The sequence below is a fragment of the Eretmochelys imbricata genome, chromosome 1 (genome assembly GCF_965152235.1).
Source record: "Eretmochelys imbricata isolate rEreImb1 chromosome 1, rEreImb1.hap1, whole genome shotgun sequence".
NCBI classification, from domain to species: domain Eukaryota; kingdom Metazoa; phylum Chordata; order Testudines; family Cheloniidae; genus Eretmochelys; species Eretmochelys imbricata.
This window is the reverse complement of record NC_135572.1, coordinates 50,490,183-50,514,312: the sequence shown is the minus strand read 5'-3', so window position 1 is coordinate 50,514,312 and position 24,130 is coordinate 50,490,183. Positions and strand designations below refer to the sequence as shown.

Here is a 24,130-nt window from a genome sequence, read left to right as displayed (position 1 = left end):
CTCTCCCCACTGCCACTCTCCCAGCTCTCCTAGTGAGGGGACATTCTGGGCCAACGTGTAAAAGTTGTTACTTGGTCAATATGCTAAGGTAAGGGGTATATTGATAGAGGCTTATGGAAGGCACACTGTAAAAAACTTAAATTATCTCCAGTGTATCTGAACACTAAAGTTTATAACATATTGATGTACTATCTTTTTCCAGAAAAAAAACTAAGAGCACATATTGATTTCTATACTGTCACTCAAATATTTTTCCATTATATTTAGGAGCTAAAAATAGATCAGTGGGAATGTACAGTTTGCAGAGTATTGTGGTTGTCTGGTATTAAACAATGACAATCTTTTTCATTCAGACTCCTTCCTAATATTGGTCATGGCAGTCAAAATCTACAGTTTTCTTACCTGAGTGAGATTGCTAGATGTTACTACTTCCCTTTCCCAGACGGGTGAAATAGAGACAGAGGCCTTGTCTAATCAAGGATGTTTTTGAACTGATAATTCACATTCTATGTAGCTCCACCAGTTGTAGCACCAGTGGAAGCTATTGTGTAGACAAGGCTCAGGCATTAGATGAGACAGTGGAAAAATCCACCTGAGCCCTATCTGTGCTACAGCCTCCATCCTGTTAACACCAGTGGAACTACACTTTTGGGGAATTCTAGGTCTAAAAAATCCTAGTGTAGCTACAACAATAGACAGTCCATGCTAACTGCCTATAACAGACTAGCCTTCTCTACACTGGGAATTTTCAGCCATGTGTGACTAGTCACCAGTATAAGCTGCACCAATGAAAGCCCCTAGAGTACATAGAGTAAACCACAACTTACCCTGGTACAATTGACCCCTACTGCAAGCCAATGCACATCTTGTTTTATAGCAGCTACATTGAGGGTTTGCACCAATGCAGCTTCACCAGTGGCTGAAATTGAGGCAAATACCCAATATAAATAATAGGTGATTTGTGGGAGAGTCACAAAGGGTCAAGTGCCCCCCAGCAGCCCGCCCAGGTGGGAAGATCAAGGGGCGGGGCCAGAACCTCTTCCAGCCATGCTTCCTGGGACGCTGCCTGGTGCAGTGCAGTGGCTGAAGGGAGAGCACCTGGTTGCAGCAGCAGCAGGCTGCCCCGCCCAAGCTCAGCTTCTGGGGACAGCGGCCAGCGAACCGGAACCCCACCAGGGCCACATTAACTCTCCTGTGGGCCTGGGGCTATTAGATTTTGTGGGGCCTCTGTATACAAGTTCTGACATTGCACTCCATATGATTTTATGAAAATATGCTAATGAATGTGAGTATAATGTAACTGGAATATGCTTCATGCAAAAGGTCTCTTGTAAGGTATCATTACAAAGCTTATAATCTACTTAGTGTGGGCATCCTATTTGTATAAATGTATCATTCTTGAATCTGAAACTAGAAATATGAAATATAACTCTGAGGTCCTATTGTAATTATGCAAAGTGTGGGCTATTAATGGTGGCCTGGAATTTGATGGCTCTCATCAACTAGGACAGTTGGTTCTAAATGGCTCTGTTTACTTGCAAGCCTTCCTGTGAGTCAGGCCAGGAAGCATGAAGGCTTGGGGTTTCACAGGACATGTGACCACGTCACCTGGTACTGAAATCCATCTTAAACCTGGTGCTTTTCCATTTACAAGGAGGGGTGGGGACCCAGAGAGACAAAAGATTCCTGCCTTGTGCCAAAGCTATATAAGGGCGTGGAACAGAACAAAGGAGGTTCCGGTCATGAGAAATCCCCTAGTTACCACCTGAGCTGGAGCTAACAAGAACTGTATCAGGGGAACGGATTGGTCCCAGACTAGGAAGGACTCCAGTCTGTGAAAGAAACTTATTGGAACATCTCTGAGGGTGAGATTTAATCTGTAATCAGTTTCTTAATGTTTTGGGCTTAGACTAGCGTGTTTTGTTTTATTTTGCTTGGTAACTTACTTTGTTCTGTCTGTTGTTACTTGAAACCACTTAAATCCTATTTTTTGTACTTAATAAAATCACTTTTGCTTATTAATTAACCCAGAGTAAGTAATTAATCCTTGTGGGAGCAAACAGCTGTGCATATCTCTCTATCAGTGTTACAGAGGGTGGACAATTTATGAGTTTACCCTGTATAAGCTTTATACAGAGTAAAACGGATTTATTTGGGGTTTGGATCCCATTGGAACTGGGTATCTAGGTGCTGGAGACAGGAGCACTTCTTAAGCTGTTTTCAGTTAAGTCTGCAGCTTATGGGATGTGGTTCAGACCTGGGTCTGTGTTGCAGCAAGCTAGCATGTCTGGCTCAACCAGGCAGGGTTCTGAAGTCACAAGCTGGCAGGGAAAATGGGCTCAGAGGTAGTGTCAGCACATCAGGTGGCAGTCACAAGGGGGTCTTTGTGACCGAACCCATCACACAAGTCTTTTCCTAATTTAAAACAAAATGACCATAATTATGGCATCAAAGCTATTAACGCTATACTAAACTTGCCTTTTAATTAACATAAAGCCGGTCTGTGGTTACATTTCAGTCTTAAAACATGAGTTAAGTTAATTCAAAATAGCCTACTTCTTACCTTAGAACAGCTGGTATATTAGTTTCTTTCTGGGAGGGAGTCTGGGTGCAGGAAGGGGCTCCAGGCTGGAGCAGGGGATTGGGGTGCAGGAGGGGGTGCAGGGTCTGGGAGGGAATTTGGTGCAGGATGGGGTTCTGACCTGGGGCAGGGGGTTGGGGTGCAGGAGGGGGTGTAAGGTGATGGTTCCAGCTGGGAGGCGCTTACAAGAGGCGGCTCCTGGCTGGTGGCACAGCAGGGCTTAGCAGGCTGCCTGCCTTCCATAGCCCCACCCTGCTCCCGGAAGCAGCCGGCTGCTGGCACGTCTCTGCGCACCCCTGCTGGGAGGGGAACAGCATGTCTCTCTGCGCTGCCCACAAGCACCTCCTCCGCAGCTCCCATTGTCTGGTTCCTGGCCAATGGGAGCTGCAGAAATGGTGCCGGGGGTGGGGGCAGCACATGGAGCCACTTCGCGCCCCCGCCAGGGGCCACAGAGATGTGCTAGTAGCCGGCTGCTTCCGGGAGCAGCCTGGGGCCATGCAGGCAGCCTGCCTGAGCCCTGCTGCACCAGGGCCCCACCTAGCCCGTGGCCCTGGGCTGCAGCCCCAAAAGCCCCTGCATTAATCCAGCCCTGCTCCTCCCCCCTTCCCGCCAGCCAGGCCGCAGGCTCTCTCACAGCCAGCTATCCTGGAAGCGAAGCCCAGTGCGGGAGGCAGCGTCCAGGAGTGCTCTGTCCTGCTCCCTGCCTGGCTTTGGATGCCAGGAAGAGCAGCTGAATGTAGCGGGGGTGGGAGGGCAGCGCAGTGGGAGAACAGAGCCCCAAGTAACGTGGGACAGGGAGAGCAAGGGGGGCTCAGGCTGGGGGCGGGGCAGGGGGAAGACAGGTGGGGAGGTCACGTGTCCTCCATCATCTTCCCACTTCCTTGCTTTCCACAGTACAGTAGAATCTGATCTCAAATTGAAGGACTGAGTGAATCTTAGTTTTGAAGTGAATTCTGTCTCATGTCACTTTGGGTTAAAAGGTAAATTAACTCTTTACAGTGCTTACTGTATTTCTCATTTTAAAAAAGAAGCCATTGTTAAAGTTTCTGAATACTTATATTATGTGTTATTTGCCAGAGAGACCAGAATGGTTTTACTGAAGAGGTGAATGTTTGAGGTACATATGTCTTCCTAAGCTTTCTCTGTATTTTGTATCACCTATGCGTTTCTTGCTATTCATCTTGCTTTTCTTATTTTTCTACCTAGTGTTGCCAATTTTTGTGATATGTGTTTCCCCTAAAACCCCAGCTATTGGAGTCATGTGATTATGTGAGTCTCAGATTTCATCTAAAAAAAAGTTTCTAGCCATCGTGGCTGCAAAGAAAAACTGGAAAATGTGAACCTTAAGGACTCAAAAAACACACAAGGCAAATAAAAAAATCCAACATTTATTTTATAATATCTCATGATTTTTAAGCCCATCTCATGAATTTTGGAGCTCCAGTCATGTTTTTGGAATGCTTGGGTTTGGCAATATTGCCCTCCTAAAACTAATAAAGCACTAGTAGTGGTCTCTCTCCCCCAATAGTTACAGGTTTGAAAAAGATGTAAGTATTAGAGGCAGTTCAGCTGGGCTCGGAGCATCAGCAAGAGCACTACACTTCAGTGGCTCTTTCACCTGTCCTCCTTACAGCTTAGATATGAAACTGCCTTCACCTGATCCCATTATGCCTTGGAAGTGCAGGGTATATTGTAATAATCTGAGACCACTGTCGTAAGTAACAGTATACATGCAGCAATCAGGATCATGTAAAATTCATGATTGTTGGCTCTAAAAGACCTCCACTAGGTCAGCTGAAAGAGCAATTCAGCTAATTTAAGCAGTAAACAATTTTTACATGACAGGTTTCAGAGTAGCAGCCGTGTTAGTCTGTATTCGCAAAAAGAAAAGGAGGACTTGTGGCACCTTAGAGACTAACAAATTTATTTGAGCATAAGCTTTCGTGAGCTACAGCTCACTTCATCAGATGCATGAAGTGAGCTGTAGCTCACAAAAGCTTATGTTCAAATGAATTTTTACAGAGTTACTCTGCCATTCCTTCCAGCAGAGGGCAATAATATACATGAATATCTATAACACAATAGGCATCACAATACGATGTGCTGGATTGCCCATTACACTGAGGTTTTGCAGTACAAGAGGCATAGCTGAGGGAGTCAGGTACACAGAGTGACATCCATAACTCTGAACTTCTCTGATTCTGTAAGTACAAGTTAGAAAGTTTCATTGCACTGAGATTTATGCATGTAATTCCCAGTGCACTAAGCTAAAAATCCATGCGTTAGTGTAGCTTTGCATGTCATGGGACCAACCTTTCAGAAGTGCTGATATCTCCTGATTTTTTTCAGAGGTTATATACACACTTAGCTACATTTCTGCATAGGGAATTACAAAAATTATGTTAGAAGGCACACACAAAAAAAGTCACAGCAAGAAGGTGTAATTGTTTATGATTGAAAGTTGGTAATCGCCATTGAGCTTCATAATCCATTTGTTAGCACACAGCAGTAGGGTTTGGAATTTGTCTTATTCCTGCACATATCTGTCACTGGCCTATGCCACTCTAAACCGCACACACACAAAGTGTGTCCTCTCTCCCCTCTGTTATAAACAAGTCAAGAGGTCTGTATTTTCCTGCAGACCATTTATATCATTCAGGAAGGAACATTATTCTTTCGGATGGCTGGTCTAGGATTAGTACTTAGAAAAGTTCCCAGATTCTAAAACCATTTCTGTTGATCCAACAAAGTGTCCCTAACGTGGCAGAATTTGAGACGTTGGACCTTAAAGTCACATCATTCTCAGTGAGAAGTTTTTATTCTTTCAAGTCTTGAGATTATTTTGACAGCTAATCTCTCTCCAGCTTCTATCGTTAGAAATTAATGCTTCCATTTTAAAAAATTCTTTACGCCAGAAGCACTTCTGTAGCACTCATCATAATAGCAACATTTGAAGGATGGAATTCGAACTCTTCCTTCAAATGGTCTAAATATGTTATTTTCAAGCAGTTTGTAAGATGGTAACTGCTAAACTTTTGTCTGAAGATGCTGGGTAAAATTTTCAAAAGTGCCACAGGGCCAGATTTCTAAAATGATTTAAATCAGTACAATTAGATAGTTAAGTGATTTTGAAAATCCCACTAGGTGCCTCTATTCTCCTTTGGCATCTAAATACATTTAAAAATCTGGCCCTGAGTGACTTGGGAATCATAGCATCATAGAATATCAGGGTTGGAAGGGACCTCAGGAGTTCATCTAGTCCAACCCCCTACTCAAACCAGAACCAATCCCCAACTAAATCATCCCATCCAGGGCTTTGTCAAGCCTGACCTTAAAAACCACCTCCCTAGGTAACCCATTCCAGTGCTTCACCATCCTCCTAGTGAAGTTTTTTTCCTAATATCCAACCTAACCCCCCGCCCCTCCTGCAACTTGAGACCATTACTCCTCGTTCTGTCATCTGGTACCACTGAGAACAGTCTAAATCCATCCTCTTTGAAACCCCCTTTCAGGAAGTTGAAAGCAGCTATCAAATCCCCCCTCATTCTTCTCTTCTGCATACTAAATAATCCCAGTTCCCTCAGCCTCTCCTCATAAGTCATGTGCTCCAGCCCCCTAATCATTTTTGTTGCCTCTGCTGGACTCTTTCCAATTTTTCCACATCCTTCTTGTAGTGTGGGGCCCAAAACTGGACATAGTACTCCAGATGAGGCCTCACCAATGTTGAATAGAGGAGAATGATCATGTCCCTCGATCTGCTGGCAATGCTCCTACTTATACAGCCCAAAATGCCATTAGCCTTCTTGGCAACAAGGGCACACTGTTGACTCATATCCAGCTTCTCGTCCACTGTAACCCCAGGTCCTTTTTTGCAGGACTGCTGCCTAGCCATTCGGTCCCTAGTCTGCAGCATTGCATGGGATTCTTCTGTCCTCAGTGGAGGACTCTGCACTTGTCCTTGTTGAACCTCATCAGATTTCTTTTGTCCCAATTCTCTAATCTGTCTAGGTCCCTCTGTATCCTATCCCTACCTTCGAGAGTATCTACCACTCCTCCCAGTTTAGTGTCATCTGCAGACTTGCTGAAGGTGCAATCCACGCCATCCTCCAGCTTGTTAATGATGATATTGAGCAAAACGTGCCCCAGGACCAACCCTTGGGGCACTCCGCTTGATACCGGCTGCCAACTAGACATGGAGCCATTGATAACTACCCGAATCTAAGTTCCCCTTTCAAAAGTGACTTAGGCACTATTGACTTTCAATGAGACTTAGAAGCCAAAGAAGCCAAATGCTTTTGAAAATAGGACTAAAGTGCTTTTGACTGTTTTATCTGCTGACACAAATTTAAGATGATATACTTTATCATTGTCTTCTATTATTAGAATGAACATATTACACCTCCATCTCCACTGGAAACCTAGAGACCAAGCCTTCCAATGCAGTAGAGGTTTTTATTTCTAGGCCCAGTGACAAGATAGCAGACTTTAACCCTATCACTAGCCATTGCATATAGCAGTGCTTTTTAAACACTGGTCCAGGACTGAATATAGCAGTCCTAACTTTAGATTCCTGTCAAGCTATTTTTACAGCTGTTGAATATCATATGTTCACTCGTTAGCAGGTTTTAGGTCTGGAGGTTTTAATCCATCCTTCTAATAAAAGGATCTGCATTTCTTCCACTTCATTTTGGTGATGACATCTTACAAGTATTTTGGAAGTGAGACCATTTATTATTCTACCTGGTCTTATTGTGTGTCATTCTGTATACACTGAGTGATTTACTATCTGATGTAATTGGCAGAGATCCAGAACACTTCCCTAGTTTCACACCTGTCATAGGCTGCCCTCCCGCGGTCACAACATGACAAGTGCATCTGCCTCAATTCCCTCTTTTGATTCTCCAGAAATCATCCAAACAGTCGTTCCTGACTATCTGTATCCCCTGTGGGGTTAATTTATTACATAAGCCCCATGGACATAAATCCCTCAAACATAGTCCAGAATTCAGCATAGTCGAAACAGTATATGTAACACACCAAGTAGAGCTCCAGCAACTCTAATCAGAACATCAGAATAGCATATTGAGTCAGACCAATGGTCCTTCTAGCCCAGTATCCTTTTTTCTGACCGTGTCTGGTGCCAGATGCTTCAGAGGAAATGAACAGAACAAGGCAATTTATTGAGTGATCCACTCCATGTCTTCCAGTCCCAGCTTCTGACAGTCAGAGATTTAGGAACACCCAGACCACTGGGTTGCATCTCTGACCACCTTGGCAAATAACCATTGATGGACCCATCCTCCAGGAACTTATCCAGTTCTTTTTTGAACCCAGTTATACTTTTGGCCTTCACAACCTTAGCAATGAGTTCCAAAGTCTGACTGCATTGTGTGAAGAAATACTTCCTTATGTTTGTTTTAAACCTACTGCCTATTATTTTCACTGGGTGACCCCAGGTTCTTGGGTTATGTGAAAGGCTAAATAACACTTCTGTATTCACTTTCTCCACACTATTCATGATCGTATAGACCTCTAGCATATCCCCCTGAATTGTCTCTTTTCTCAATCTGAACAGTCCCAGTTTCTCAATCTGAACCTTTCAAAGGGAATTAAAATCAATAGTAAAAGGTTCTATAGTCATATAAATAAGAAGAAAACAAAGAAAGAAGAAGTGGGACCGCTAAACACTGAGGATGGAGTGGAGGTCAAGGATAATCTAGGCATGGCCCAATATCTAAACAAATAGTTTGCCTCAGTCTTTAATAAGACTAAAGAGGATCTTAGGGATAATGGTAGCATGAGAAATGGGAATGAGGATATGGAGGTAGACATTACCATATTTGAGGTAGAAGCGAAACTCCAACAGCTTAATGGGACTAAATCGGGGGGCCCAGATAATCTTCATCCAAGAATATTAAAGGAATTGGCACAAGAAATTGCGAGCCCATTAGCAAGAATTTTTAATGAATCTGTGAACTCAGGGGTTGTACCGTATGATTGGAGAATTGCTAACATAGTTCCTATTTTTAAGAAAGGGAAAAAAAAGTGATCCGGGTAATTATAGGCCTGTTAGTTTGACATCTGTAGTATGCAAGGTCTTGGAAAAAATTTTGAAGGAAAAGGTAGTTAAGGACATTGAAGTCAATGGTAATCGGGACAAAATACAACATGGTTTTACAAAAGGTAGATCGTGCCAAACCAACCTGATCTCCTTCTTTGAGAAAGTAACAGACTTTTTAGACAAAGGAAACGCAGTGGATCTAATTTACCTAGATTTTAGTAAGGCATTTGATACTGTGCCACATGGGGAATTATTAGTTAAATTGGATAAGATGGGGATCAATAGGAAAACTGAAAGGTGGATAAGGAATTGGTTGAAGGGGAGACTACAACTGGTCCTACTGAAAAGTCAATTGTCAGGCTAGAGGGAGGTTACCAGTGGAGTTCCTCAAGGATCGGTTTTGGGACCAATCTTATTTAATCTTTTTATTACTGACCTCGGCACAAAAAGTGGGAGTGTGCTAATAAAGTTTGCGGATGATACAAAGCTGGGAGGTATTGCCAATTTAGAGAAGGACAGGGATACCCTACAGGAGGATCTGGATGACCTTGTAAACTGGAGTAATAGTAATAGGATGAAATTTAATAGTGAGAAGTGTAAAGTCATGCATTTAGGGATTAATAAGAAGAATTTTAGTTATAAGCTGGGGACGCATCAATTAGAAATAACGGAGGAGGAGAAGGACCTTGGAGTATTGGTTGATCACAGGATGACTATGAGCTGCCAATGTGATATGGCCATGAAAAAAGCTAATGCGGTCTTGAGATGTATCAGGCGAGGTACTTCAGTAGAGATAAGGAGGTGTTAGTACCATTATACAAGGCACTGATGAGACCTCACCTGGAATACTGTGTGCAGTTCTGGTCTTCCATGTTTAAGAAGGATGAATTCAAACTGGAACAGGTACAGAGAAGGAAGCTGTTCCATATCCCTAATAATTTTTGTTGCCCTTCTCTGTACTTTTTCTAATTCTAATATATCTTTTTTGAGATGGGGTAACCAGATCTGCATGCAATATTCAAGGTGTGGGCATACTATGAATTTATATAGTGACATTATTATATGTACTATATGATTATGTATTCCTTCCTAATGGTTCCTAACATTCTATTAGCTTTTTTAACTGCCGCTGCCCACTAAGCAGATGGTTTTTGGAGAATATTCATGATATCTCCAAGATCTCTTACTTGAGTTGTGTCAGCTAATTTAGCCCCATCATTTTGTATGCATAGTTGAGATTGTTTTTCAATGTGCATTACTTTGCATTTATCAACACTGAATTTCATCTGCCATTTTGTTGCCCAGTCACCCAATTTTGTGAGATCCCTTTGAAACTCTGTCTGCTTTGATCTTAACTATCTTTCGTGACTTTTGTATAGTCTGCAAACTCTATCACCTCACTGTTGACCCCTCTTTCCCAATCAGGTATGAATATGTTGAACAGCACCGGTCTTAGTACAGATCCTTGAGAGATCCCATCATTTACTTCTTCATTATGAAAACTAACCATTTATTTCTAATCATTGTTTCCTGTCTTTTACTGATCCATGAGGACCTCCCCTTTTACTCCATGAGTGCTTACTTTGCTTAAGAGCCTTTCGTGAGTGATCTTCTAAAAGGTTTTCTGAAAGTCCTAGTATAATATATCCACTGGATCACCCTTGTCCATGTTTGCTGATCCTCTCAAAGAATTCTAATAGACTGGCAAGGCATGATTTCCCTTTACAGAAGCTATGTTGACTAATATTATGTTCATCTATGTGTCTGATAATTCTCTTCTTTACTATAGTTTAAACCAATTTGCATAGTATTGAAGTTAGGCTTACTGGCCTATAATGGCCAGGATCGCCTCTGGAGCCTTTTAAAAAAATCATCACATTAGCTATCCGCCAGTTATCTGGTACAGAGACTGATTTAAGGAATTGGTTACATAAAACAGTTAGTAGTTTGCAATTTCATATTTGAGTTCCTTCAGCACTCTTGGGTAAATACCATCTCATCCTAGTGACATTGATCAACATGTTCTAAAACCTCCTCTGACACCTCAATCTGGGACAGTTCTTCCAATTTGTCACTTAAAGAAAGAGGTTCTCCCTCACATCCTGTGCAGTGAAGAACGATGCAAAGAATTCATTTTGTTTCTCTGCAATGGCCTTGACTTCCTTGAGTGCTCCTTTAGCATCTCAATCATCCTATGGCCCCACTGATTGCTTGTCAGGCTTCATGCTTCTGATGCACTTAAAAAATTTTTTTTGCTGATAGTTGTCTTTTGCTAGTTGCTCTTGAAATTCTTTTTTGGCCTCCCTAATTATACTTTTACGGTTGACTTGTTAGAGTTTGTTCCTTTTATATTCCTCAATAGGATTTTATTTCCCATTTTTAAAGAATTTCTTTTTGTCTCTAATGATCTCATTCTGTTGGTTAGCCATGGTGGCATTGTTTTGGTCGTCTTACTCTTTTTCTTTAAATTTGCAGTATCCCTATTATGGCGTTTTAAAAAAGTTTCCATGCAGCTTGCAGGCATTTCACTTTTGCGACTGTTCCTTTTAATTTCCATTTAACTAGCTTTCTCATTTTTGTATTGTTCCCCTTTTTGAAGTTAAATGCAACTGTGGTGGGTTTCTTCTGTATTTTCTCCCCTGCAAGGTTGTTAAATTTAATTACATTATGGTTGCTGTTACTGAGTGGTTCAGCTACAGTCACCTTTTGGACCAGATCCTGGGTGCCTCTTAGAACTAAATCAAGAATTGCTTCTCCCCTGGTGTATTATAAAACTAGCTGCTCCAAGAAGCAGTCATTAATGGTGTCCAGAAATTTTATCTCTGCACCCATCTTGAGGTGATGTGTTCCCAGTCAATATGGTGGTAGTTGAAATACTGGGTTTTCTGGGTTTTTTTGTAGCCTCTCAAATCTCCCTCATATTTCACAATCATTGTCACCATACTGGCAAGTGGTCTGTAGTATATTCCTACTGCTAGACCGGGGTGGGCAAACTTTTTGGCCCAAGGGCCACATCTGGGAATTGAAATTGTATGTCGGGCCATGAATGCTCACAAAATTGGGGTTAGGGTGCGGGAAGGGGTGAAGGCTCTGGTTGGGGGTGCGGATTCCGGGGTGGGGCCAGAAATGAGGAGTTCAGGATGCAAGATGGGGCTCTGGGCTCTGGCAGGGGAATGGGGTGTGGGGGGCTGAGGGCTCTGGCTGGGGATGTGGGCTCTGAGGTAGGGCTGGGGATGAGGGGTTTGGGGTGCAGGAGGGTGCTCCAGGCTGGGATCAAGGGGTTCAGAGGGCAGAAGGGGGATCAGGGCTGGGGCAGGGGGTTGGGGCATGGGGAGAGGCTCAGGGGTGCAGGCTCTTACCTCAAGCGGCTCCTGGAAGCAGCAGCATGTCCCTTCTCCGGCTCCTATGCGGAGGTTCGGCCAGGCGGCCCTGCACGCTGCCCCATCTGCAGGCACCGCCCCTGCAGCTCCCACTGGCTGTGGTTCCTGACCAATGGGAGCTGTGGGGGCGGTGCCTGCAAATGGGGCGGCGTGCAGAGCCGCCTGGCCGCACTTCCGCATAGGAGCCAGAAAAGGGACATGCTGCTGCTTCCGGGAGCCGCTTGAGGTAAGATCCTGCTCCCTGGCTGGAGTGTCGGAGTGGGGCAAGCCCCAGACTCTGCTCCCCAGGGGAGCCCGAGGGCTGGATTAAAATGTTTGGTGGGCTGGATCCAGCCCACGGGCCGTAGTTTGCCCACTCCTGTGCTAGACTCATTAATCAAGTATGGAATTTCTGTCCATAGAGATTCTGTAGTACTGTTAGATTAATTTAAGATTTTTACTATATTTGACTTTATGCTGTCTTTCACATTATCGTGCGACTCACACCAGCATGACCCACTGTGTCATTCCTGTATATTTTGTACCCTGCTATTATAATGTCCCATTGATTGTCATTGTTCCATCAAGTTTCTGTGATGCCTGTTATATCAATATCCTCATTTAATACCGGGCACTCAAGTTCACCCATCTTAGTATTTTAACTTCTTACATTTGTATACAAGCGCTTACAAAATTTGTCAATATTTAGCTGTCTGCCTTCGTGTGATGTGACTGAATGGGACTCTTTTTTGTTTGACTGTTTTGCAGTGCTACCTGTACTTTATCAATTTCTATCCTTTTACCGGGATACAGAGTATCCCCTTTAATAAATTCTCCCCAGCGGATGTGTCTGTCTGAACCTTGTGCTCCTCCACAGCTGTCGGCTTTCCTACAGCCCTTAGTGTAAAAATTCTTGTACAACCTTTTTAATTTTACATGCACGCAGTCTGCTTCCATTTTGGTTTAGGTTATAGGCTTTTCCTTTCCCAAGAAGTTCAACCCCACTTCTCCAATAGAGCTCCCATGACTTTCCTTACATTGCATTTTTAGCTTTCAGTTCTCTCTGACTTTCTGGGTTCTGCTTTCTCTCTGCTGCACTCAGCCTACAGCCCTCGCCAGTCTTCTCTGGCCATGGCTCCCTGGCTCAAGAAGGATAGCTGGCTAGCCCCTCCTCTGGGCTTCCTAGCCCTCAGCCTTTTTCAGCCTCCCGCCCAGTACTGACTTTGGCTCTTGAAAGTTAGCAGGACAGTCCCACCTCTGGCTTCCTGATGATAATTCCTCCCTCTTTCCAGGGAGGGCCTGCAGAGAGCTTTCTACTCTGTGCAGCTTTCCCTGAAGATCATGCCCAATCCCTTGACTTCCCAGGCACACTCCCCTGCTCTGTTACTAACTGACTGACTTTCACCCACTACCCTGACTCACTTGGTCTCTCCAATTCACCAGTTCTCCGTGGGTGTCAGTGTCTGTGCGTTTTTCTCATTTAGAATCTCTCTGGTCCTTTATAGCACCAGTCACTGCCCCATCTGGTTAACTGGCCAAACTGGGAACACCTGTTCTGGCACAGGGATGCTGGACTGGCTTCATTTACTGTAGTCAACCACCCCCTGAGAGCCTCATACTCTGTTTTCAGTCAAGGAAAAGGTACTCTAGAACCAAATATGCCTGCAGTAAATATAACAGTGTATAAAGTTATCATAAATCTATGAAGGATATAAACAGAAATCAAACTCACCCCACCTGGGTAGCACACGGTGCACATGATGCCTATTAGCACCCACTCAAGCCTGGATGATTAGCCTTGCTGTAAGAAGAATGTATGAGGAAAATATGTTCAGCAATGGAACCGAACTCAAATGTGTGATACATTTTGGAATTATAAAAAGAAAAGGAGTACTTGTGGCACCTTAGAGACTAACCAATTTATAGTCCACTTTAATCGAGTCTATGCTTGGCATTATCTGGATGTTATGGGTTTGTACTTAGCCTGCTGCCGTAACAATTTAGGACAAAAAAAAAAAAAGAGATGATCTCACAGAGAAGTTCTGCCAGCTCCACAATGGTGCATAATTTATATTTGGATTGTTATAAATGCTACTATGGGGTACCAAAGCGAGGGCCCAGGTCTGCCGCTCTTACTCAGTTAAAACTCCCACTCACTTCAGTGTTTGTTTAACTCCGTGGGAGTTCTGAGTAAGCAATCCTTACATTACTCTAGAAAAATGACAGCAAGTTAATGTGGCCCTGAGTAGTATAAACTTCTTGTTGACAGAAATCACACTTCAGTACAGCAAAATATAAGTTTCAGAGGGTGCCTAAGCATCCAGGGCAAATAGCGGGGTTGTGAAAGCTTCATCTTAAGTTGCCCGGGACTCCGAGAAGTCTGTTGCATGTGCTATGGCCCTTTACTGTAGAGTCTACTATATGCAGGGGCATGAAGCTGATTTTTTTTTTAAATATATCCTTTCAATGTGACTCACATGCCCACTGATTACTACAGTTACCGCCGCCCCTCCCAGTCTGGATGGCATGATCTATATTAACTTATCCAGAATAATTGTGTAGTAAATTCTTTGAGGCTCTCAGCCTTCTCTGCACCATTTTACTACTAAAGAGGAGCATATGGTTCAGAATATGTAATCTATGCCTCACTGATTTGTTAGTCTTAAATGTTTTCTTTAATTAATCATAAAACAGATTTTACAGTCTTACATAAATAAACCAGTTCTAGAGTGAGAGTTCAGCTATTGGATTTTTAATAAGGCAGAAGCTTGTGTTGTTTAGGCCTTTGGAAAGGCTACAGCTGGGAATGCACTCAAACAGATGGATGCTGACAAGTCTGTGAACTATTCACACCATTTTTAGCAAATGTTCTGCAGCAACCCTAAATTGCAAATGCTACTTCAGAAACAAACATGGAATTTCCTTCATCAGGTACAAAGCATGAAAGTGTGACTTTAAAATAATCTGAGTTGAAGATATGATGATATCCATTCGCAGCTCAAGAAGCAATGCCCTGATAAGTATATAATCAGGCCTGCTTTCCACAATAAAGTTTTTGAATTGAGAACAGACAGCAGCAGAGGGTGTTTGTAGATGTAATGAAGTGAGCACTTTCCACAACAGCTGGTTTCACTTTTTTCCTCCAGACACTAAATAATCTCCATCTGTAGAAATCACTGTTTAGAGAAAGTGAGCACACAGGCTCAGAATAACTGTATAAAGCAGCTGACACAGAATAAAATTAGACCATAATGGAAGGTGCTAGAGGAATTCATGGGAATGATGAGAAAACTGATGGGAAAAGGGCTGCTTTGTGATAATAGAATTCATGGCTTGTACTGTGTCTTCCTATGGCAAAACCAATGGGAGGCACAAAGTATTTCCTTTTATCTGGCTTAAATGTGTAGTCTTTCAAATTAATTGAATGCCATCTTGTTCTTGTATCATGAGGTAAATGGGAGCACGCAATTTTTCTTCTCTAAGCACTTCATTATTTTATCTACCTCTATCAAATCCTCTCTTATTTGTCTCAGTTGAGCTTTTCAAAGCCATGCAAGGGATCAAGCCTCCCCGCTCCCTTTGAAATGAAAGGGATTTGTATGACCAAAGCCTGTAGTCAGCTTTGAAAATCTTAACTCCTCTCTAAGTACACAGTCAGTCTTTTCTGTCTCTCCTCAGACAGAAGTTTTGCCATGTCTCTGATCATTTGTGATGTCCTTCTCTGAAGCTTTTCTGTTTCTGCCACACGTTGGTGTCGGCATTGCCATTAGGGGTGCCAGATGTCCAGTTTTTAACTGGAAAGTCTGGTCGAAAAGGGACCTGTGCAGTCTCTTGTCAGTGCTGCTGACTGGACCCCAAAATCTGGTTACCACAGTAACCGCAATCCGCCTTCACAACTGGGAGGGTGGGAAGAGTAGCTGCTGGTGAAGGAGCTCAGCTGGTGGAGAGAAACTTAATCTGAGGAATTGGCTCCAGGCTCTGGCGCAGAGGTAGGTACTGGCACTGCCTGGGAATGGGATCCTGACAGCATGTGGCGTTTGAGGAGTGGGGCCAGTGGCCGGGCTTGCCACCCATGACCACCTGTCACACCTTATCAACCTCCTGGGGCCCTGACTCTCTCCGACCCCTCGCTCCACGGACTGACCTCCACCCTCTGCTCTGCTGTGCCCGGATGGCTCCCGGCCTCTCTCCCTCCAGGAACTGATACTCCGCTCTGCCCCACCATGCCCCAATAGGACAGGCAGGCAGGCTCTGCATCAGTTCCTCCCAGCCCAGCTCTGCAGGTAGCAGATGAGTCCCAGGGGAGGGGATAGCAGTGAGCAATGGTTGGGCCTGTAGTGTCTGATTTTGAAAAATTAGAAAATTGGCAACTCAAGTTGGCATGTTCTGTTTTTTGCCCACTTTCTTTCCTACAAAAAGCATTAAAATCTCCTTCAGCAGTTAGAAATGTTGGGCCAAATTGTGCTGTCAGTTACATCAGTGGAGTTACTCTATATTTTCATTAAAGTTAATAGAGATATTCTGGATTCTTTTAGAAGAATGGTAGTTTATCAGCCTGGGTTGCTTCGCAGTATCACTTCTGAAGGTAAGGAAGCTTTGGTTTCATAAAAGAACAGGAGCAAATAGCTTTACGTTAATTTTTCAAATGAATATTTTGGTAACTACTGTCCCTCCCCATAATTACTGGCTCATTAGTGTGGGCAAATGCTTTTATTTCAATACAAAGTTGATAACTTGATTATGGCCCCAGTTAAGCAAAGCACTTAAACACTTGTTTAAACATGTGCCTAAGGGTTGACTCCACGAAGGACTTAGGCATTGCAACACTGAGTGTCATGGCACTTAATTTTTAGGTGCCTAGTAAATCACAGGAACAACACAGCGATCCACAAAGCCTAAGACAGGTACCTTGGGTCCTATACAATGAATGGGGGGAGAGAGGCTCCTTAGAATGTGATCCACAAAAGCCAGCATGCTAGGCAGCACCCTGCCTCAGCTACCCAATGCGAGATGCTGTTGCGATAAGTCCATCCTGTTCTCAGAGATAGGCAGCTAGCTCTGATAGTGGTCATAGAATCATAGAATATCAGGGTTGGAAGGGACCTCAGGAGGTCATCTAGGGGTTGGTCCATGAAGAGCAACCCCTCTCTTAAGGTGCTATACTCCTCGTTGTTTCTCCTGGCCTCGGTGCCTATGTAGTTTCTTGAAGGAATGAGTTAGAAGCCTGCCTCACTCCATACAAAGTGGGTGGTGGAGGAGGAGCCTATCTTTGCCCAACTGAGCTGAAAGTTATAAGTACTCACCAGGGTGTAGGAAACCCACATTCAATTCCCTCCTTTCTGCTTGATGGGGAGAAAGAAGGAGACCCCTGTTCAAATCCTCAGATGCATGCACCAATCACTGAGCTGTGGGATAGCTGGGAAGCTCCTTCAGTCTCTCCTGTCAAAGCTGTTGCATTCTGGATAAATAAAGAGCAAGTGGACATATGTGTGTGAATAATTTTGTAGTCTAGTGGTTAGGGTACCCACCTGGGAGGTAGGAGACCCTGTCTCAAGTCCCCCTTGATCTCAGCATTCTGATTTGATTTAAATAGAAATAAAAGGAATGCTGGAATCTAGGTTAGAAAAATAGTACACTAAGTAAAATTGAGTCTGGGGCATCCATTTTGTTTGATAGAAATATGTAAAATGTATAATTACAAAAAAGAGGGTCTAAGCTGTGTTTTTCATAAGCATCCTAAACAGCAAGGATAGCAGGGCAAGTGTTACTGACCTCAGCACAAAAAGTGTGCGTGTGCTAATAAAGTTTGCAGATGATATAAAGCTGGGAGGTACTGCCAATTCAGAGAAGGACCGGGATATCATACAGGAAGATCTGGATGACCTTGTAAACTGGAGTAATCGTAATAGGATGAAATTTAATAGTGAGAAGTGTAAGGACATGCATTTAGGGATTAATAAGAAGAATTTTAGTTATAAGCTGGGGACGCATCAATTAGAAATAACGGAGGAGGAGAAGGACCTTGGAGTATTGGTTGATCACAGGATGACTATGAGCTGCCAATGTGATATGGCCATGAAAAAAGCTAATGCGGTCTTGAGATGCATCAGGCGTGGTACTTCCAGTAGAGATAAGGAGGTGTTAGTACCATTATACAAGGCACTGGTGAGACCTCACCTGGAATACTGTGTGCAGTTCTGGTCTTCCATGTTTAAGAAGGATGAATTCAAACTGGAACAGGTACAGAGAAGGGCTACTAGGATGATCTGAGGAATGGAAAACTGGTCTTATGAAAGGAGACTCAAGGAGCTGGGCTTGATTAACCTAACCAAAAGAAGGTTGAGGGGAGATATGATTGCTCTCTATAAATATATCAGAGGGATAAATACCAGATAGGGAGAGGAATTATTTAAGCTCAGTACCAATGTGGACATAAGAACAAATGGATATAAACTTGTCATCAGGAAATTTAGACTTGAAATTAGACGAAGGTTTCTAACCATCAGAGGAGTGAAGTTTTGGAATAGCCTTCCAAGGGAAGGAGTGGGGGCAAAAGATCTATCTGGCTTTAAGATTAAACTCGATAAGTTTATGGAGGAGATGATATGATGGGATAACATGATTTTGGCAATTAGTTGATCTTTAAATATTCATGGTAAATAGGCCCAATGGCCTGTGATGGGATGTTAGATGGAGTGGGATCTGAGTTACTACAGAGAATTCTTTCCTCGGTATCTGGCTGGTGAATCTTATCCACATGCTCAGGGTTCAGCTGATCTCCATATTTGGGGTCGGGAAGGAGTTTTCCTCCAGGGCAGATTGAAAGTAGGCCCTGGAGGTTTTTTGCCTTCCTCTGTAGCATGAGGCAAGGGTCACTTGCTGGAGGATTCTCTGCTCCTTGAAGCCTTTAAACCATGACTTGAGGACTTCAGTAGCTCAGACATAGGTGAGAGGTTTATTGCAGGAGTGGCTGGTGAGATTCTTTGGTCTGCATTTTGCAGGAGGTCAGACTAGATAATCATAATGGTCTCTTCTGACCTTTCTATCTATGAATCAAGCAGAAGAGTGTGCATTAATGCTGGTGTGGTAGGGTTGCACAGAAGGTACCAAACTGAGAGGGATTATAAAATGGCTGGAGTGAATTCTAGATGAGATACCGAAATCCACTGTTTTAAATCTTTGGATTCTAGGTCACCATAGTGCCTTGTATGAAGAGCTCTCGCCATAACACTCTTTGTGTTGCTTTCTCTTTAGCAAGCTTTGTGACGCTGAGGTTTGGAACAATTATCGCCCCTTTTATGGAAAGGATCAGTTGGTGCAGTTGTTAAGTTCCTTAAAACAGGGAGAGGTTTAGTGCTGGGCCGGATCAGGCAACATATGGGAGGAAATAGGACAGTCTCCTGAGACAGATTAACTTTTTGTCAAGGCATTTTATTGAAAGTTTGGAAAACACACAGGTCATTAATTGAGTCCAGATTTAGCTACTGCAAATAGTGCAAAGATGCAGCATGCCAGATGCTTTCCCTTACTTGTGTTTTTTTTACTACAGTTTCTGTTTATGGATGTTTTGATTACGTGACATCATTGCTTTAATATAATTCATTGTTTTATAATGGAACTCTTCTCTCTTGATTATTTTTTGCCATTAGCTGCATGTGTAAAATTTGTAAATCAACACAGTTTAACTACAAAAATAATCAGCACTAAGAACTGAGTGGGAAAATAGCTTGTAGATCAAACTCCCTTTAATTGTAAATGAGGAAAGTTTTGGGAAACAATGATCACCCTTAAAGCTAGCATATTTCATTATTCCTCCCAAGTCCTCTCAGCAACAGTGTTGGCATTTTTTTTCCTATCCAAATCATGCTAGTGTAATAAGAAAGCTGAAGACATTGAGCCTTGGAACAGCAGCCTGAAAAAGATGAATTGGCTTCCCAGCATGGGCCACAAAACAGCAATGCCACCCACACCAACATTTCAGTGTCTTTTCTGAGGCTCTTGGGAAGGTATGATATGCATCCACCAGCCTGACTCCAAGCCCTTTCTGAGTCCCCTCTGTGCCTTCAGCCCAACACTTCCTCAGCCTTGGCTCCTCAAGTGAAGGTTGGGGCCAAGGTGGGAATTTGGCAGCAGAATCAGCTAAGCTAGTCACACTTCATGCAGAATAGTAGAGAGACATCAGAAAGGGAGCCTCCATGCTCCTCCAATTTGGGCTCCACTCAGTCCCAGGAAATGTAGGCATTCCCTGTTCTCTGTCCAGGCAGTCCTGAACTGGGCTACAGGAGCTAGAAAGTGTAGCTCAATATGCAAGGAGAAATTTTTTTCCAACTGCCGCTTCTTCCAACGTACTCTGGGCATCTTTCACATCAGTAACAAAGGACCGGATCCACAAAGGGACTTAGGCTTTGCAACGCTCAGTGTTATGATGTCTAACTTTTAAGGGCATAGAGAATCACAAGAAGAACACTGTGATCTACAAAGCCTGAGCTGGGCACCTACGCTCCCTCCACAACAAATGAGTAGAGATAGATTCCTTAGAATGCGATTCACAAAATGCAACACCCTAGGCAGGGAGCCACTTAAGCTAGCCAATGGGAGATGCCAACGAGAGGAGGTGACCTAAGCCCTGCCCCCCTTACAGAGATAGGTGGCTCGCTGCAGCCTGGACTTAGGCGCCTATCTTTGCTTGTGATCAACTAAGTGGGAGAAGATGGGTACTCTTCTTCCTAAATTGCATGTGCCGCCCAATCTGGTAGGCTTACTCAGAGGCTACCTAACTCCACACAAAACAGTCATGGTGGGGCAAGAGAAAGCCCTCCTTTATAACCTTTACCCAGTGATTGGGTTACTGACCCAGGCTACGGGAGACTCCTGGTTCAAGTCCCCCCTCTGCATGTTGAGATCTGCCACCTCTGAAGTGAGTGCTCCAATGACTAGGCTATGTAGTGATTGTCACTCTCCTAACAATGGTATTGGTCTACTACAAGATGAAAATGTGGAATTGTTTATATTAATGCAGAGAAGGTGGGAGTGTTCAATAAATATTTCTGTATGTAGTTGGGGAAAAACAGATGATGTGTCATATCACACAATAATATTCTTTTCATTCCACTAGTAATCTCAGGAGGACGTTAAAATCTCAGGAGGATGTTGCACATCTTTAAATCATCAGGTCCAGATAACTTGCATCCAAGAGTTTTAAATCAGTTGGCTGAGGAGCTCATTGGACATTAATGTTGATTTTCAATAAGGGAAAACTGGAGTCTGGAAGAAAGCTAATGTTGTGCCAATATTTTTAAAAGAGTAAACAGGATGACCCTGGGAATTCCTGGACCTTGATTCCAGGCAAGATAATGGAGTGGCTGATATGGGACTCAATAAAGAATTAATGGAAGGTAACATAATGCCAATCAATATGTCTTTACAGAAAATAGTTTCTGTCAAGCAAATGATATCTTTTTTTTTAATGAGATTATAAGTTTGGTTGCTAACAGTAATCGTGTTGATATTATAGACTAACTGTTTTGTGTGGAGTTAGGTGGTCTCTGAGCACGCTTACTGGATCAGGTCCACATGCAAGTTAGATGGAAGAATGCCTGTCATCCCCTGGTTTGTGGATCACTCTGGGACTTAGGCAGGAGATAGGTGCCCAGGAACCTAGAGGGAGGCAGATGTGCATATGCCCAGAGGCAGTAAACTAGGCACCTAGGGAACTTTTACTGCACAAACTTAGGCATTGAGTGAATTTAGGTGACTACAGGGATAGGCAGCAGCTGAACAGGAGTCTTGCGGCTCTCAGTGGGGCCTAAAAACTGGATTTAGGCACCTAAATCTGGGCAGAACCAGATTAATATTTTGTGTGCTGCAGCACCTGGATCGTGGCCCTGCCCTCCACTTCATCTGTGCTCCACCCCGAGGCCCCACCCCTGCTCAGCCTCTTCTCCCGAGACCATTCCCGCCATTCACACGGTGGGAGAGGGTGGAGAGGAGTGAGCGGCAGATAGGGCCTTGGGGCAGAGTGCAGGCAGGGCCTCAGGGGGAAGAGGCCGAGCAGGGGTGGGGCCTCGGGGCAGAGTATGGGTGGAGTGGGGGGCGGGGACCTTCTGAGTGTGGGCTTGGTGCCACAGCACCATTGGTGCCATTGTAAACCCAGTACTGAATCTGGGGCTTAGGTGCGTAAGTACCTTTGTGCGTGTGGGCCAGAGTTCCTACAGGCCAAATGTGCCCTCAGCAACACCTCTGCCACCTACTGGCTCCAGATTATGCTTCTAGTGACACCTGTTAGATGTAAGTGGGTTGGCACAGGTGTTCATGAGGGCGTGGTTCAAAACGAGTGGGGTTGCATAGTTGTAAGTGGAGGTATAATTTAACTTGCAGATGAAGCTGTATGGCTGACAGGTGCGGGGGGCGGGGAGGGAGCATCTTTTACTGGCAAACTGAGCCCATTTGGTATAGGGGTCAGTGAGACACAATGAATACAAAACCCTATGGTACCATATTTACAAAGTCATTGTCAGGGTAGACCCATACTTTAATGGATTTAATGGATTTAATCCGGGATTGTACCCATTTATTTCATTCCGTCTTAGTACTGTTTAAGGACCCTATTCAACTAAGCATTTAAGCATATGTTTAACTCCCATTGACTCCAACAGGACTTAAACACATGCTTAAAGGTAAGCTTCCCAATACCACCCGCACAACATGTTTAAACCTTGCACAAATAATGTATTTGATTATTTTGCTTCTTTTTCCATTTGCAAAATGTTTATTCATTCAGAATTATTTGCTCTTCTTTTTCCTCAGCAAGTAATTCTTGGTCTGTAGATTGTTTGTGAATTCCATGTTTCAGAGTAGCAGCCTTGTCAGTCCGTATCTGCAAAAAGAAAAGGAGTACTTGTGGCACCTTAGAGACTAACAAATTTATTTGAGCATAAGCTTTCGTGAGCTACAGCTCACTTAATTGGATGCATGCGGTAGAAAATACAGTGGGGAGATTTTATATACACAGAGAACATGAAACAATGGGTGTTACCATACACACTGTAACGAGAGTGATCAGGTAAGGTGAGCTATTACCGGCAAGGGGGTGGGGGGGGAACCAACCTTTTATAGCGATAATCAAGGTGGGCCGTTTCCAGCAGTTGACAAAAACGTGTGAGAAACAGTAGATGGGAGGGGGGGGAAATAAACATGGGGAAATAGTTTTACTTTGTTTAATGACATATCCACTCCCAGTCTTTATTCAAGCCTAATGTAATGGTGTCCAGTTTGTAAATTAATTCCAATTCAGCAGTCTCTCGTTGGAGTCTGTTTTTGAAGTTTTTTGTTGAAGAATTGCCACTTTTAGGTCTGTAATCGAGTGACCAAAGAGATTGAAGTGTTCTCCGACTGGTTTTTGAATGTTGTTATTCTTGACGTCTGATTTGTGTCCATTTATTCTTTTATGTAGAGACTGTCCAGTTTGGCCAATGTACATGGCAGAGGGGCATCGCTGGCACACGATGGCATATATCGTATTGGTTGATGTGCAGGTGAACGAGCCTCTGATAGTGTGGCTGATGATGTGATTTGGTCCTATGATGGTGTCCCTTGAATAGATATGTGGAGAAAGTTGGCAACGGGCTTTGTTGCAAGGATAGGGTCCTGGGTTAGTGTTTTTGTTGTGTGGTGTGTGGTTGCTGGTGAGTATTTTCTTCAGGTTGGAGGGCTGTCTGTAAGCAATGACTGGCCTGTCTCCCAAGATCTGTGAGAGTGATGGGTCATCCTTCAGGATAGGTTGTAGATCCTTGATGATGCGTTGGAGAGGTTTTAGTTGGGGGCTGAAGATGATGGCTAGTGGCGTTCTGTTATTTTCTTTGTTGGGCCTGTCCTGTAGTAGGTAACTTCTGGGTACTCTTCTGGCTCTGTCAATCTGTTTCTTCTCTTCAGCAGGTGGGTATTGTAGTTGAATTCCATAGAATTCACAATTCACTCTCTATTTGTAGTCACCTAAGTCACCTGGTATTGTTTTGGTTTTCTGGTTGGATTACTTATGCAACAAACATAAGAGCAATACAGACTTCGTACTAAATATTGTAGTGTAAATTTCAAGATTCACAGTTCACACTGTTGGTTAGTTGTTAGTCT

At 43.5% G+C, this 24,130-nt stretch overlaps 1 protein-coding gene across 1 annotated transcript in view; it reads left to right on the top strand.

Annotated features, from left to right (window-relative positions):
- The window catches only part of STARD13 (StAR related lipid transfer domain containing 13), a 500,497-nt gene that overhangs the window by 296,366 nt on the left and 180,001 nt on the right, over positions 1-24,130 (top strand). The gene's annotated exons all lie outside the window — the stretch shown is intronic.